This window comes from Cydia splendana, chromosome 20 (assembly GCF_910591565.1).
Source record: "Cydia splendana chromosome 20, ilCydSple1.2, whole genome shotgun sequence".
NCBI lineage: Eukaryota > Metazoa > Arthropoda > Insecta > Lepidoptera > Tortricidae > Cydia > Cydia splendana.
In genome coordinates this window covers 11751310-11765125 of record NC_085979.1, presented here as the reverse complement: position 1 = coordinate 11765125, position 13816 = coordinate 11751310, and the positions used below count along the sequence as shown (strand labels likewise).

The 13816-nt window shown below is 38.1% G+C and overlaps 1 long non-coding RNA gene across 1 annotated transcript in view; it reads right to left on the bottom strand.

Moving 5' to 3' along the window:
* Positions 1 to 790: 790 nt before the first annotated feature.
* The window catches only part of LOC134800867 (uncharacterized), a 367053-nt gene continuing 354027 nt past the window's right edge, over positions 791 to 13816 (bottom strand). The window contains exon 2 of the long non-coding RNA XR_010145572.1: positions 791 to 883. This is a non-coding gene — a long non-coding RNA (uncharacterized LOC134800867). The remainder of the gene's footprint in view (positions 884 to 13816) is intronic.

Genomic DNA, 13816 nt, shown 5'->3' with positions numbered 1-13816 from the left:
ATACTTTTAGGTGCCGCTTCCGTCAGCGAGACGGGTATATTTACTTACCTAAAATATTTAAAACTCAGCTCCTGTTTCGTCTTAAAGCAGTGGTGGGCAAACTTTCTTCATGAGGGGCCAAAACTTGAAGGAATTTTAGAGGAGGGCCAGATTTACAGCAAAAATATATTTTTATTATATTGCTGGCCATATTATACATTTTTTTAAATGACCGGCGGCGGGCCAGATAAATCCTTTCGCGGGCCGCACCTGGCCCGTGGGCCGTACTTTGCCCACCACTGCGTTAAAGGGAAAACACCATCAGGTTACAGGAATCTTAATTCGGCGATTTGAGTCAAATCATGGGGAAGGTCTCCAAAATGAAAACTTTCTTCAGCCGAAAATTTTTAGGAGTTTCCGGAGGTTTTTTTTTGTGACATAGAAGGTAAACGAGCAGACGTATTCCTGATGGTATTTAAAGCAATTACAGTAAATGGAAACCTGTAACAGCAAAGGAGTTGCAAGTGCGTTGCCGGCATTTAAGAGGGCAGTACGCTTTTTTCTTGGAGGTTTGAAGTACGTATCGGTAAGGAAATAGCGCTGGCAACAGTTCATTCCACAGTGTTGCTTATACTAAACACTTAAGCTAAACATCCCGGTCCAACTTTAGTCTTCTTAGGGAACGACGTGCGACTTTTCATCATCGACTCATCGAGATCGCATGACCATATTTTACGACAATCCAGACCAATTTTTAGACCAAAACTCTAACGTTTAATTATTCATGAAAATTCCATAAGTTTAGAATAAATTTAAAAGTGGAAAAATTACTGTCTTGGGTGAGACTTGAACTCACGGCCTCTGGATCGATACTCCAGCGCACTGCCATCTGAGCCACCAAGACCTCATCCATAAACTTAAATTTATTCTAAGCTTAATAGCATGGTTCGCAGACGTTTCTGCTTGTAAAAAATTAAAATTCCATAAGTTTTCCTTATAATAAGCGTTCTCGCCAGGGACAGAGATTGCTTCTCTGGCTTAAAAATCTCGGACGGGGCGCCTAAACTCTCGTGCAACTTTCCTTTTACCACAGCCATTATAAAATTGTACAATTCCTTTAAACTATTAAAGGTATTTTCTTTATGCAACAGTCCTTTCATGCAGCAAATAATATTTATTGAATAGGTAAGGTTAATGACGCTCGAGAATCAAAACATGTTTGTCTATGTGTGCGCAGCTGCGGACACAAAGGCTCATCTGGCGAGATATGTGTTCAGAGAACTCGGAATACGTGTGTTGTTGAACGAATTTGCATTTAATTACTACAAATGAATTAAATAAAAATAATCATGGAAAATTTTGAAAAATAGCTTCTAGAGTTAGACCAAGAAAAGTCTGCAGCGATTTTGATAGCCCACGCAGTGCATGTGTTATTTATACGTCATAATTTCATAGAAGGCGTGGGCTATCAAAATCGCTGCAAACTTTCTTGGTCTAACTCTACAGTCGTAGGTTTTGAATAGTTAAATTGACAATCGATTATAATATTGTCTTCGGTTACCGCGATAGTTACTCATGAAATAAAACTATTGAAATGGATTATATCGCGTATAATGAATACATAGGTACTACATCCCGACGTTTCGAACCCTTTACAGCCCTTACCTAATTGGCCTTAAAATTTATAGTTTATGATGGTTCATTATTTTTCACCACACCAGCTCGGAAAGGCTTACTTTGCACTTCAAAAACGGATAGCAAAGTTGCACTTTGCTATCTGTAATTCACGTGTGAGGCAAAGTAATCAAATGCAAATTTTGAGTTGTTTTCTTATGTTTGCTGGTAGAATTGACTTTTAAATGATGATTTTGGATGATAAATATTTAATAACATTCATTTGAATTTTACATTTAATATTTGCTTCGGGTTGGTGTGGTGAAAATTTTTGTGTTTCACACGGGGGCAAATTTTGTTTAACCCTCGTGCTTTGAAACCCTCGCAATGCTCAAGATTCCATTTTTCGAACCACTCGCTACGCTCGTGGTTCAATTTTGGAATCTTTCGCTTGCTCGGGTATCAATATTAGCACGAGCGGTTAAACAACAACTTTGCCCCCTTGTAAAACAAATAACTATTGTAAGTGGGTAGTTTTTGCGCAGTACCTACAGTTTTTCCTCAGTCACCCGTTGACCACGAACGCTGTAAAGGGTGCGAAACGTCGGGATGTAGTAAGTATGTATTCAATATACGTGATATAATCCGTTTCAATAGTTTTATTTCTTGACAATTGATTCTTCAAACAAAAACATCACTTTTGACACTGACAATACTGACATATCCGATCCATATCGTATCTTTAGCAATTTTTTGACGTATCTTAAACCCATACAACCATTTCCAGTCGCCGTTACGACGCGGTGTTGACACATCTTGTGTCGACACCGTCTGTTTCGGTCACAATTCCAGTCGCAGAGTCGTCGCCGTGTCGACACAGTTACCAGAAATGGGGAAGGGTCGACACATGACACAAAGTGACATAAAGTGTGGTCGCCGTGTGCACACATTGTTTCGGGTTTGCGACTACTTTATGCCAAAATCATTCGTTCATTCGTTCATTTTGTTCCTGTCAAATGGAAACTGTCAGATGGAAAAATACTTAAATAAAAATAAGTGACATTAATACGCCATCTCTAAAACGGATTACAAGACGTAATTATATATTGTTTGCATTTATATTACAATAGGACTTAAATTATTATGGGGAATTAAACTGCTCGAGTGATTTGATAAACTAAGTGTAATATAATCAACGCGCCACCACATTGTTTTAGTTTAGCCGGAAATGAAATTGTTTACTTCTCAGTGCCTGTGTTCATAACTATATTATTTGAAGCATTTTTAGTACTTCGATGCGTATACTATACTTAAATAACAGAAATAACGCTTTACATACTACGAAACTTGTTAATTATGATGTATAAATATGGTTTAAGGCTGAGAAATATTGCAGTCACAAAGTAGTTGCAATGTTTCGACTTTGTGTCGGCTCTGTGTTGACACATGACACGCGCTGTCAAAAGTAATAACAAAGTTACTGGTATGTTACTGGATTTGCAAAATGGCTCCTTGTGTTGATTTGTTTTCAGATATTCTCAAAGTGTAAAAATGCCGTGGTCAGAGATGGGCATTAATCGATTAACTGTTTATTCGACTAATTAATGGAATAAAAAAAGTTAATTCTCAAATTTTAATCGCGATTAGTTTAGTCGACCTAACATAGATTGAAATTGAATTAATCTGAATATTAATCGAATAAATTATCGATTAAATCTCGATTGAAAGTTGACAGGGGGCCATTTTTGTACGTAAAAATAATAGAAATGTCTTGCATGCAGATGGTAGCAAAACACTTTGTCATAAAAGTCGAGATGGGTGTCGATATATAGGTTTTAGGGAGTGCCGATTTCGAAAATAATGACCATTTTGGAATCCGAAATGGCGGCCATGCACTGTGTCATAAAAGTCGTCATGGATGTCGTTTTATACGTTTTAGGGGGCCCCAATTTTGAAAATGATGACCATTTTGGAATCCAAAATGGCGGCCATGCACTATGCCATAAAAGTCGTCATGGGTGGCGTTTTATAGGTTTTAGGGGGCGCAGATTTCGAAAATGATAACCATTTTGGATTCCAAGATGGCGGCCATGCACTATGTCATAAAAGTCGTCATGTATGTCGTTTTATAGGTTTTAGGGGGCCCCGCTTTCGAAAATGATGACCATTTTGGAATCCAAAATGGCGGCCATGCACTATGTCATAAAAGTCGTCATGGGTGTCGTTTTATAGGTTTTGGGGGGCGCAGATTTCGAAAATGATAACATTTTCAATTTAAAAATGGCGGCAATGCACTATGTCATAAAAGTCGTCATGGATATCGTTTTATAGGTTTTTGGGGGCGCAGATTTCGAAAATGATGACTATTTTGGATTCCAAGATGGCGGCCATGCACTATGTCATAAAAGTCGTCATGGATGTCGTTTTATAGGTTTTAGGGGGCGCAGATTTCGAAAATGATGACTATTTTGGATTCCACTTTTATGACAAAATACGTAGCCGCCATCTTGGATTATAAAATGATCATCGTTTTCGAATTCTGCACTCCCTAAAACCTATAAATCGACATCCGTGACGACGCAAGTTATCTTTATTTTCAGATCTAACAAATTGCTACAGAATACAAAGGACAAAAAAGAAGCGAGGCGGTAATGAAACAAGCAAAAATACAGATGATTCCTCGACGCAATTGGGTGATTCTTAAATTGTGTCCAGATTTTTTTTGTCATAAAAGTTTATATTTTTCACATATTACTCTCACAAGTTCCGTGACATTTCGACCTTGTAATTTTTTAAGTAAATGTTTTTGTTTATCTATGAGGATCTCACTAGAATAGTATAATCAAGGTATGTTTATATTTGATGAATGAAATAGTAACGCAAAAAAAAATATATTTGTGTCTTATATTCCTGCCGAAGACTTTTATTTTACCTTTTCCTTCTACACAAGTTTGGCCAAGTAATAAGAATTTAGGGCTCTCAATTTTATTTTGACTTCTACAACAGTAAAGCTACGAGGCCATGTTTGGTATCGTTTTCGCATAAATTCGCAGTACCAAATTTAGTTAAGGTATCACATTGACACCATTCCGAAGTAAAAACATATAAACTTATTAAAATACTTTCTTTTAAACTCCTCTTCACGCTTAAACTGCTGAACAGTTTTAATTTAAATTTGGTACACATATATTTTGAGTCCCGAGACAGGATATAATAAGTTATCTCAAAAATCATCCTTTAAAGGTGTGAAATGAGGTGTAGGGGGGAATTCAGAATTGACTTCTTGAAGTTAATACTGTTTAAGTTTAGGTTTGAAGTCATGTTTTTTCATCATTTTTAACTAAATCAAAGATGTAGACCATCCCAAATTTCATATAAATCGGTTCAGCGGTTATTGATTTCCCGTACAAATTTCCACGCCACTTTTCACACCTTCAAAAGATGATTTTGGTTATAAGATCTATCCTATGTCCTGTTCCGGGACGCAAACTATTTCTATACCAAATTTCAACGAAATCGGTTCAGCGGTTAAGCGTCAAGAAGAGTTTCAAAAAAACCGGCCAAGTGCGAGTCGGACTCGCGTATTAAGGGTTCCGTACATTAAGTCCGACTCGCGCTTGACTGCACATTTCTAATAGGTTTTCCTGTCATCTATAGGTAAAGAACTATTTTGTGTATTCAGACGGACATACATACAGACGCACGAGTAATCCTATAAGGGTTCCGTTTTTTCCTTTTGAGGTACGGAACCCTAAAAAGATTTATTTTTATTTTGTGGAATGGTGTCAATGTGATATCTTAAATGGATTCAGCACCCCAGATTTATACGAAAACGATACCAAACACGGCCTAGCACCTTCACTGATATAGATATATCAAGATAAAATTGAGAGCCCTAAATAAACTTTCAAGAGCGGATATCTCAAAAACTATTCAACATATCGAAAAAATTGACGGAATAAACTTGTAACAAATTAGATTAACTTTCATTTTGTATAAGTGGCCATGTCGCTGAGATGCATAGTTTCCGAGATATAATCGAAAAACGGGAAAATGGGACCTTCAAAGCCCCCTCTCTCCCCCCCGCTCAAGGGCTACGGCTGGGGACTTTTGATATGTTCACCTCCTAACTTGTGAAACCGAGTTACGGAGTCAAAAATTGTGTTCCGAGCATTTCCCTCTACAACTTTTGGAGCATTCGTTGCCTGACCTAAGTAGCTTATTGAATTTCTTTAAAAACTTTTCTGTAAAAGGTTGACGGGTGTTGGGTGTTTATATGGTTTCGGTCGATTATTATCATTTGCATTGCCCATGATGACTTACTAGAATTACGAGCACACGAGACACTAATAGTAGTTTGACAAACCTTGGTTTTCAAGAGGTATTTTATATTGACATTTGCTGTCACAAATTTGCTGTCAGATTTAGTCGCAAACCGCACGCAAAGTGCACACAAATGTGTCGACACCTTGTTACGGAAAAGTGTAGACACGGCGACGACACTTTGTTTCGAAACAATTCTAGACACATTGTGTGGACTCTGTTACGACACATCTGACATTTAGTTACCACTTTGTGATTCTGCGACTGGAATGGTTATATGGGAAGTTCGAATCAGACCGTATGTGGCGTTTGTCAAAGTCATTTTGGCTCTGAAAAATTAGGACCAAGAACTCCAGTTCAATATTTTCTCGTTTTACACTTAAATTTCTCACACACAATTTTCCAGATATAATTCTCGCGCGATGCACCGAGGTCACTGACCTCACAATACGACGTGACAATATTGACTCGCAGAGAGCGATATCGCAAACAAATATGTGCCCAAATGATATAGGATCGGGATGGGTGACCTCGAGAGAGATGTACTTGTAGTTAGATTTGTTTGGACTGACCACTTATTTTATTCAACGGTCGCCTTGTAACCGCCAGATGTTGGGATACTTGGGATATGGAGGCCTAAAATTAAGGGATTTGTGTTGGTACCTAAAACTTACTAACTAGTACTAGTGCAGCACATTACTGTTGCGATTAGGATGGCTGTCCGTCATTTCATCAATGAGATTGACTGGGGCATCGCCCGTTTTCCGCTGCTGCAATGCTGCAACGCTGCATGTAGTAACGCTGCTTCAGCAATGCTGATGTAGACGCAATCAAAATACAACATTTACAAGACCGCAAACGTTGGGTTTTACTTCGGAACCTAACCTATACGGTGACCCTCAACCTGAGTAAATAACCCCGAAAGTTCGGTGCCATTTAAAATAGGTAACACGTTTTCTTACCTCTCCTCAACACCTCTACCTCAGTAAAAATTTACTTTTTTTTTCACACAATATTCAGCTGAAAAGAACTCGGCCTACATTAAATAGCACAGTTATACCTAAAGTCACGGTAACTAATAAAAACAAACCGGGAACAGCTAAACGAAACCGATTTATTCTCAAAGGAAAGTGAAAGAAAGCCGGTGGCCGATACATCATTTTCATCACGCGACGGATTGCACTAACAGCACCATATTTAACTGACCATGGGAAAGCCTTAACTCTTTGCAATACGGTTCAAGATTGGTTAATTATCTATGCCAATGATTGTAAGGAAGCGAGTGAGGTAGAATCTTAACTTTTTTCTTAGCGAGCGTGAGTGGTCGTTAGAAATTCCTACCGGCCAGTGTCAGTTACCGCAGAGGCGTTTTTATGCTGCAATTCGATTAAAGGTGCTTATGTCGATCTGTCATACTGCAGGCCCTGCAGTGGCGGATCCAGGATTTTGGTCTGGGGGGATTTGAATTGCGGGGACGTGCTAAAAATTTACATACTATACGTTCTACTTACTATTACGTTTAGATAGAGGCCCTAAAATGTTTAATGAAGGCACACACAAGAGAGGAAAAAAGAACCATAGACAAGTAAATGGAATAAAGTGCCACCAGCATGATGTTCTCATTTCCTCATGAGCATATTTATTTATAGAGTGACAGATGAGTACAATTTTCTCAAGGGTATGGCTATGGTCAGACCATACCCTTGAGAAAATTTTAATTTTGGGAGGGTTCATTTTGATGACTGCCGCGAGCCATAGATATGCAATGCTGGATTAACCAGTAAGCAAATTAAGCAGTACCTTATTGAGACACCACGTGCACGTCTAATGGGCCATCAAAATTGTCGCTAGAATTCGATGAAAGACCCAAGAGAGGTCCCCAATGACCCCAATATTCTTTAAAAATGCTTAATGCATCAAACGGTACTCCAGATATGTGTAAAAACGCCTCTAATCCTAAGAAAAAAGGCAAGCAAATCAGCGTTAAACCATCTAGCTACAATTACATGAGAGCCGGCGTGTGCCGTCTATTGTGCAATGATTGTTCTACACAGTAATGAGCAGATTGCGCTGAGATTATTCACTTTTTACGCCCTATATCGATAATATAAACACACACTATTATGGAATTAGCGATACGTTTAGGATGATATTATGTTTTTGTTTCGTAATTGGAGACACGAAAATATTGAGTTTATTGTCTTTTTAATGACTGAGTGCAATGAGGTCAGATTCAAGTTCAACTTGTATTTGTGGTTACACTTTTATGAAGTTTGTTAAAATCATCACGTTTTGACTTTTGTGAAATTGGGCAAGAGCCCTACGCTACTACTAGCACCCTAAATAAGCACTAACACCCAAAACTTTAATCCAAAATAGTACCTATTTATCTAAATTTGGTACGTACAATTTAGATAAATATAGGTACACTAGCTTTTGCCCGCGGCTTCGCACGCGCAGGAGAGTTTTTTTAATAATCTATGTACTTTAATGGTTTTAGGTATTTTGAATGTAAACAAACCGTTTAAGATGATAATTATTTTAAGAGCCAACGGGAGTGGTCATTTCTCCATACAAACGTACTCCTCGTTTTCCTCCGTGGTTTTTGAAGCTAGAGCAATGATTTTTTTCAACACAGATTAATATTGTCAATATCTGTGTCGGACCGTTTTGCTTTTTTTGATATTTTTGTTTTTTAAGGCGCTAGAGCCCTTCAAAAATGGCCAAAATGGCCTAATTGACTATGCCGCAATGAGAGGCGTGGCATTCAAAACTGATATCAATTAGCCAAAAAAGCAAAACGGTCCGACACAGATAATTTCATAATCATTTAGATTTCCAAATTTGGTTACGATTGGTTAAGTTTTGGAGGAGGAAACAGAGGAGTACGAAACCTCGATTTTTGAGATTTTTACGCAGGATTTTTCGCCTTGTCCTTATCGCACTACTTTTAGGTGCCGCTTCCGTTAGCGAGACGGGTATATTTACCTAAAATATTTAAAACTCAGCTCCTGTTTCGTCTTAAAAACGATGTTTGTGTACTGTTCAATTATTAGAAGGTATTTGTAATCTTATAATTTTGTAGCTCAAAAAATTTACTTTAAGGGATTGAATTCTCAAAAGTCTGGATCACGTGTGGCTGTAAATCAGCGTGTATGTTACAACCGTCTATGATATCTTCGTAATTAGCATTCCCCACCAGGGGCCATAGTTCACGTCGGCTACGTTATATTTTAATTTTGATCCCATTTTTGTAATTAGCGTCTCACAAAACCATGGAAATGATACCCATATTGATATTTTGAAATTTCAACCCCATTGCACCCCCACCAGGGGGATGATTGTTCACTTCGGCTACGTTAATTTTAATTTTGATGCCATATTTGTTATTAGCGGCTCAAAATACTATGAAAACGATACCCATATTGATATTTTGAGATATCAACCCTATTGGGGACTTTTCCCCCTCTTAGGGGTTCAATTTTCAAAAAACCTGAAACACGTGTTTACACATTTATCTTTAGGAATACTCCTGTGAAATTTGGAATAAAATAGTCTAACTTATCTTGTTTCCCCATACAAACTTTGGACCCCCATTTCACTCCTTTAGGGGATGAATATTGAAAAATCCTTTCTTAGTGGACACCTAGACCTTATAAGGAATCTAGTTGCCAAATTTGGACTTTCTAGTCCCAGCGGTTTGGGCTGTGCGTTGATTTAAGTCAGTCAGTCAGTCAGTCAGGTCTTTCACGTTTATATATTTAGATTTTTGTTAAAATCGCGGACCAGTCAAGAGGTTAAGGGTGAACTAGGAACATATCAACCATTGTGAATGAAATATAAATGATTAAATGACTCCGAAAAGTGTTTGATGGAGTATACTGGATAAAACAGAAAGCACCAGTCGGACCAACCTAATTCTGCATGTCATTTGCTATGACAAGTGAGGCAATGTTATTAATGTCAAATTTCTATAAATGAAAGGTTCAAATCGGTGTAAACTTAACTTAGACGGACTCTATAGTTCGTTTTTTTTAGCATTAGAAAAAAGGTAAAAAATCTTGATGTGTCTTTTAATTGAAAAACACGTTTTAAAAATAAGTCACGGCAAATACGTAACATATATGAATCTAATATGATAATTTATATTCCTCTGCTTTCATAAGTAATAGTTACTGCTTTTTAAAAAGCGTTTTTCAATTAAAACTCATGTCAAGATCGCTAACTTCTTTCTAATGCTATAAAAACGAACTATAACATCAGACAAGATAAAATGCGAAATTATCACATTTGGCCATCGTGTTTTCCAGGTTCCACTCACATCTTACAGGCCTATTCGGATTTCGAGATAATCACAAGATCTTGAGACGATTTAGAGATCAACTAGATCTACATTAGATATCGACTAGATGTGACTTGGATATCTAAGTCATAACTTGTCGAAATCGTTCAAGACTTTTTTACCTGAGGGCCATATTGCACCTCTGAAACTTTCACGCGGGCCACCGTCGGTTTTTACGCCGGGGGAGGGTGTCTGGTTGCTGCTGTTAGGAATAGTTCCACTCTCAATGCATGCTGAACCCCTGAAGCCTGGCTCCCGCGGGCCGGACAGTGTGGGCACTCGCTTTGGGTGTCGGCGGGCCGGATTGGAACGCGTCGCGGGCCGGATTTGGCCCGCGGGCCGGGGTTTGGAGACCCCTGGTTCAAGAGGACCTCCAGAATCGCGGAAACGTCAAATTTGACATATTATCTTACAAATATTTTAAATTATCCGTATCGTAACTTGTTGAAGTCTAGTAGAAATCTAATTCAGTTTCCGAATCGAGCCGTAAGTCTGTATCGCCTCATGGGCAGCGCCGTCTTAAACTACGCTGGGGCCCTTGAGCACATAATAATTTGGGACCCTTTTGGAAAGTAAAGAAAGCAAATTAAACTAAATTTTTTCTACTATAATCTTCTATTTATTATGGGTAATCAAATATACTGTTACTGTCTGTCCTTCGGGGCCCCCTGACTTTGGGGGCCCTGGGCACGGTCCCCGTGTGCCCTTATGGTAAAGACGGTACTGGGAAGGGATGCTTTATCAATATTTTGGTGCCACCAGCGACAATAGCGCTAGACTATTGTTGTAAAGGATTTAGCTAGCCCGTATTTAGTAAACTGTGGCCCGAACGTCCCGTCCTACTATTTTTTCCGTCGGCGGCCATGTTTGTAAACGGTCGTTCGTGAATGAATTTCGAACGGTTTCCGCAAAACCGCGTGGTACGCGAGGGTCATCGATTTTTAGGGTTCCGTAACTAAAGGGTAAAAATGGGACCCTATTACTAAGACTCCGCTGTACGTCTGTCTGTCACCAGGCTGTATCTCATGAACCATGATAGCTAGGCAGTTCAAATTTTCACAGTTGATGTATTTCTGTTGCCACTATAACAACAAATACCAAAAACAGAATAAAATAAATATTTAAGTGGGGCTCTTATACAACCGACGTGATTCTTTTGCCGTTTTTTGCGTAATGGTACGGAACCCTTCGTGCGCGAGTCCGACTCGCACTTGGCCGGTTTTATTCTTAGGTGAAAATTGTATATTAGCTATACATACCTAAAGCAGTAAAGTAAGAAATATCTCAGACCACATGGAATTACCGGCAGAGGCGAAGCCGAGGTCGACAAACATGTGATCAACAACATTCATGGACATTGAAATGTTTTGATTTAATTTAACAATAAATATTTGCGCATATAACAAGCCACATAATAAATAAGTAGTTTAGTAAAAACTTTGGGAAATCACTATTGCGGTTGGGTGGTTTGACCAAAACCACAACACTTATTATTAAGTAACATATTATAGAAATTGTCCTTATTAGGGATTTTGACAAATGTTGATTGCTGAATATGTGACATAAATGTAAGTAGATAGTTAAGAAATAGTACATTACGATACAAGTGCGAAAAATAGGAAATTCTAAACGAGTGGCGAATTACCTATTCGCACATGTATCTTAGTTACGACGTTTTACAGTACATATGGCCCTTTAAATTATCGACATAGGCACGTAATGAGCTTATTATTGCACTAGTGCGGTAAAGTAGCACCATATGTACCTACTGTAAATGAAGTTACGCATTGCCATCCAGCGAGGAAACGCGGCCAGTCTTGTGGGCACACTACCAATTGCCAGCGGAATAGGACATATTTGTAGCTATAATTTAGACCTCATATTTTAAGATTTAGTTTAGTAACGACATGCTGTAAAAATCATTCCTTAGATGTGTTTTTTGATATTCCCATAAGGGGTCATCCATTAATTACGTCACACGAATTTCAAGGTTTTTTTACCCCTACCCCCTCCTTGTCACACTGGGTCACGTTTCGCAAACCCCTCCCCCCTGGTGTGACGTCACATTTTTTCAACGAAATCGGCAAATCGAATTAAGTATTATTAATTTTTTGTAAAAATATTAGTAAATTTATAACCCAAAACTGATTATGGAAAAAAATTAAACTAATAAAAACGATTATCGTTCCAAAATCTTGTTTTTGAACTGTACAGTAAATAAAATGATTAAAATAAAATTTTGGTTACTGATGAAGTTAAAGTGACGTCACACAGTTTGTGACTCCCCTCTCCCCCTTGTCACAACATGTCACATTTTCTTGACCCCCCCCCCCCCCCCCCTAAACGTGTGATTTAATTAATGGATGACCCCTAAATGCTATTTATTATCTACTATGAAACAATTTAATTTCGGTATCTATAAGAAATAACACTATTATACAATAGCTACATAGCTTAATTAATTAGGTAGGTAGGTACCTACGTTATTTCCCCTATTCTGGGATTCATTTTGTCCCAAAAGTTAGATTAAATAATTATTGCAATACGTACGTCAATGAAATGATAATTACTCATTTATTACATGCGTTAGTTTGTATGCATTAAATTATTAAAAGTAGTTTAATACATGCCAGTTTTCCTGATGTTCTGTGGTTATTACGCAAATCTGAAATCTGTTGATTAATATGTATATTGTACGACCAAAATATAATTATACTTTAAATAAAATTTCAATGCAGCATTCTCCAGAGCTCCGAGACCGCTTTGCTACCCAAACCACTTTATTAGAACAGGCTAGGGGACATAGGTATGTATATAAATAAAATTAGACATGTTTCGTGATTTTTTTCTATCGAGCCAACTGACCTCTTAAATTTTTGGTTGAAGTCTGTATTGCAAAATTGCAAATATAGTCTAGTTTCCGTGTGATTTTATCATGGCATTTGCCTGCGATTCCATCCTTACTTACGTACCTATGTACTTCAAAAAGTGTAAGAATCACTATATTATCTTATAAAACAAAGTCCCCCGTCGCGTCAGTCAGTTTGTGTGTTTGTATGTTCGCGATAAACTCAAAAACTACTGAACGGATTTTCATGCGGTTTGCACCTATCAATAGACTGGTTCTTGAGGAAGGTTTAGGTATATAATTTATTAAACCCGTGCAAAGCCGGGACAGGTCGCTAGTTCAATATAAGTGCATTAGCCTCCTTTTAAGGTGGAGGTACTTATACCCAGTTACCTTTCTTAAAAGCCAGTGGCGGGCCTTGGGCGGCAAGTTTTTTGGGGGCGGAAAATTGTGACAAAAAATTCGCTGATGATAACAAGAAATAACTCAAAATGTAGTCAATATGATGGGTGCTGAGAAAGGGGCGGCTACAGGGCCTGGGGCCTAGGGCGGCAAAGACTGCAAATCCGCCACTGCTTAAAGCCTATTTTATTCTTTGTTTCTCAGTAATCAGTACCTAATCCATGAAATATAATTAAACATAATGTCCGATAAAGAAAAATCCCAATTTCAGTCATGAGCTAACCTTGATCAGTATCAATAATAAGATT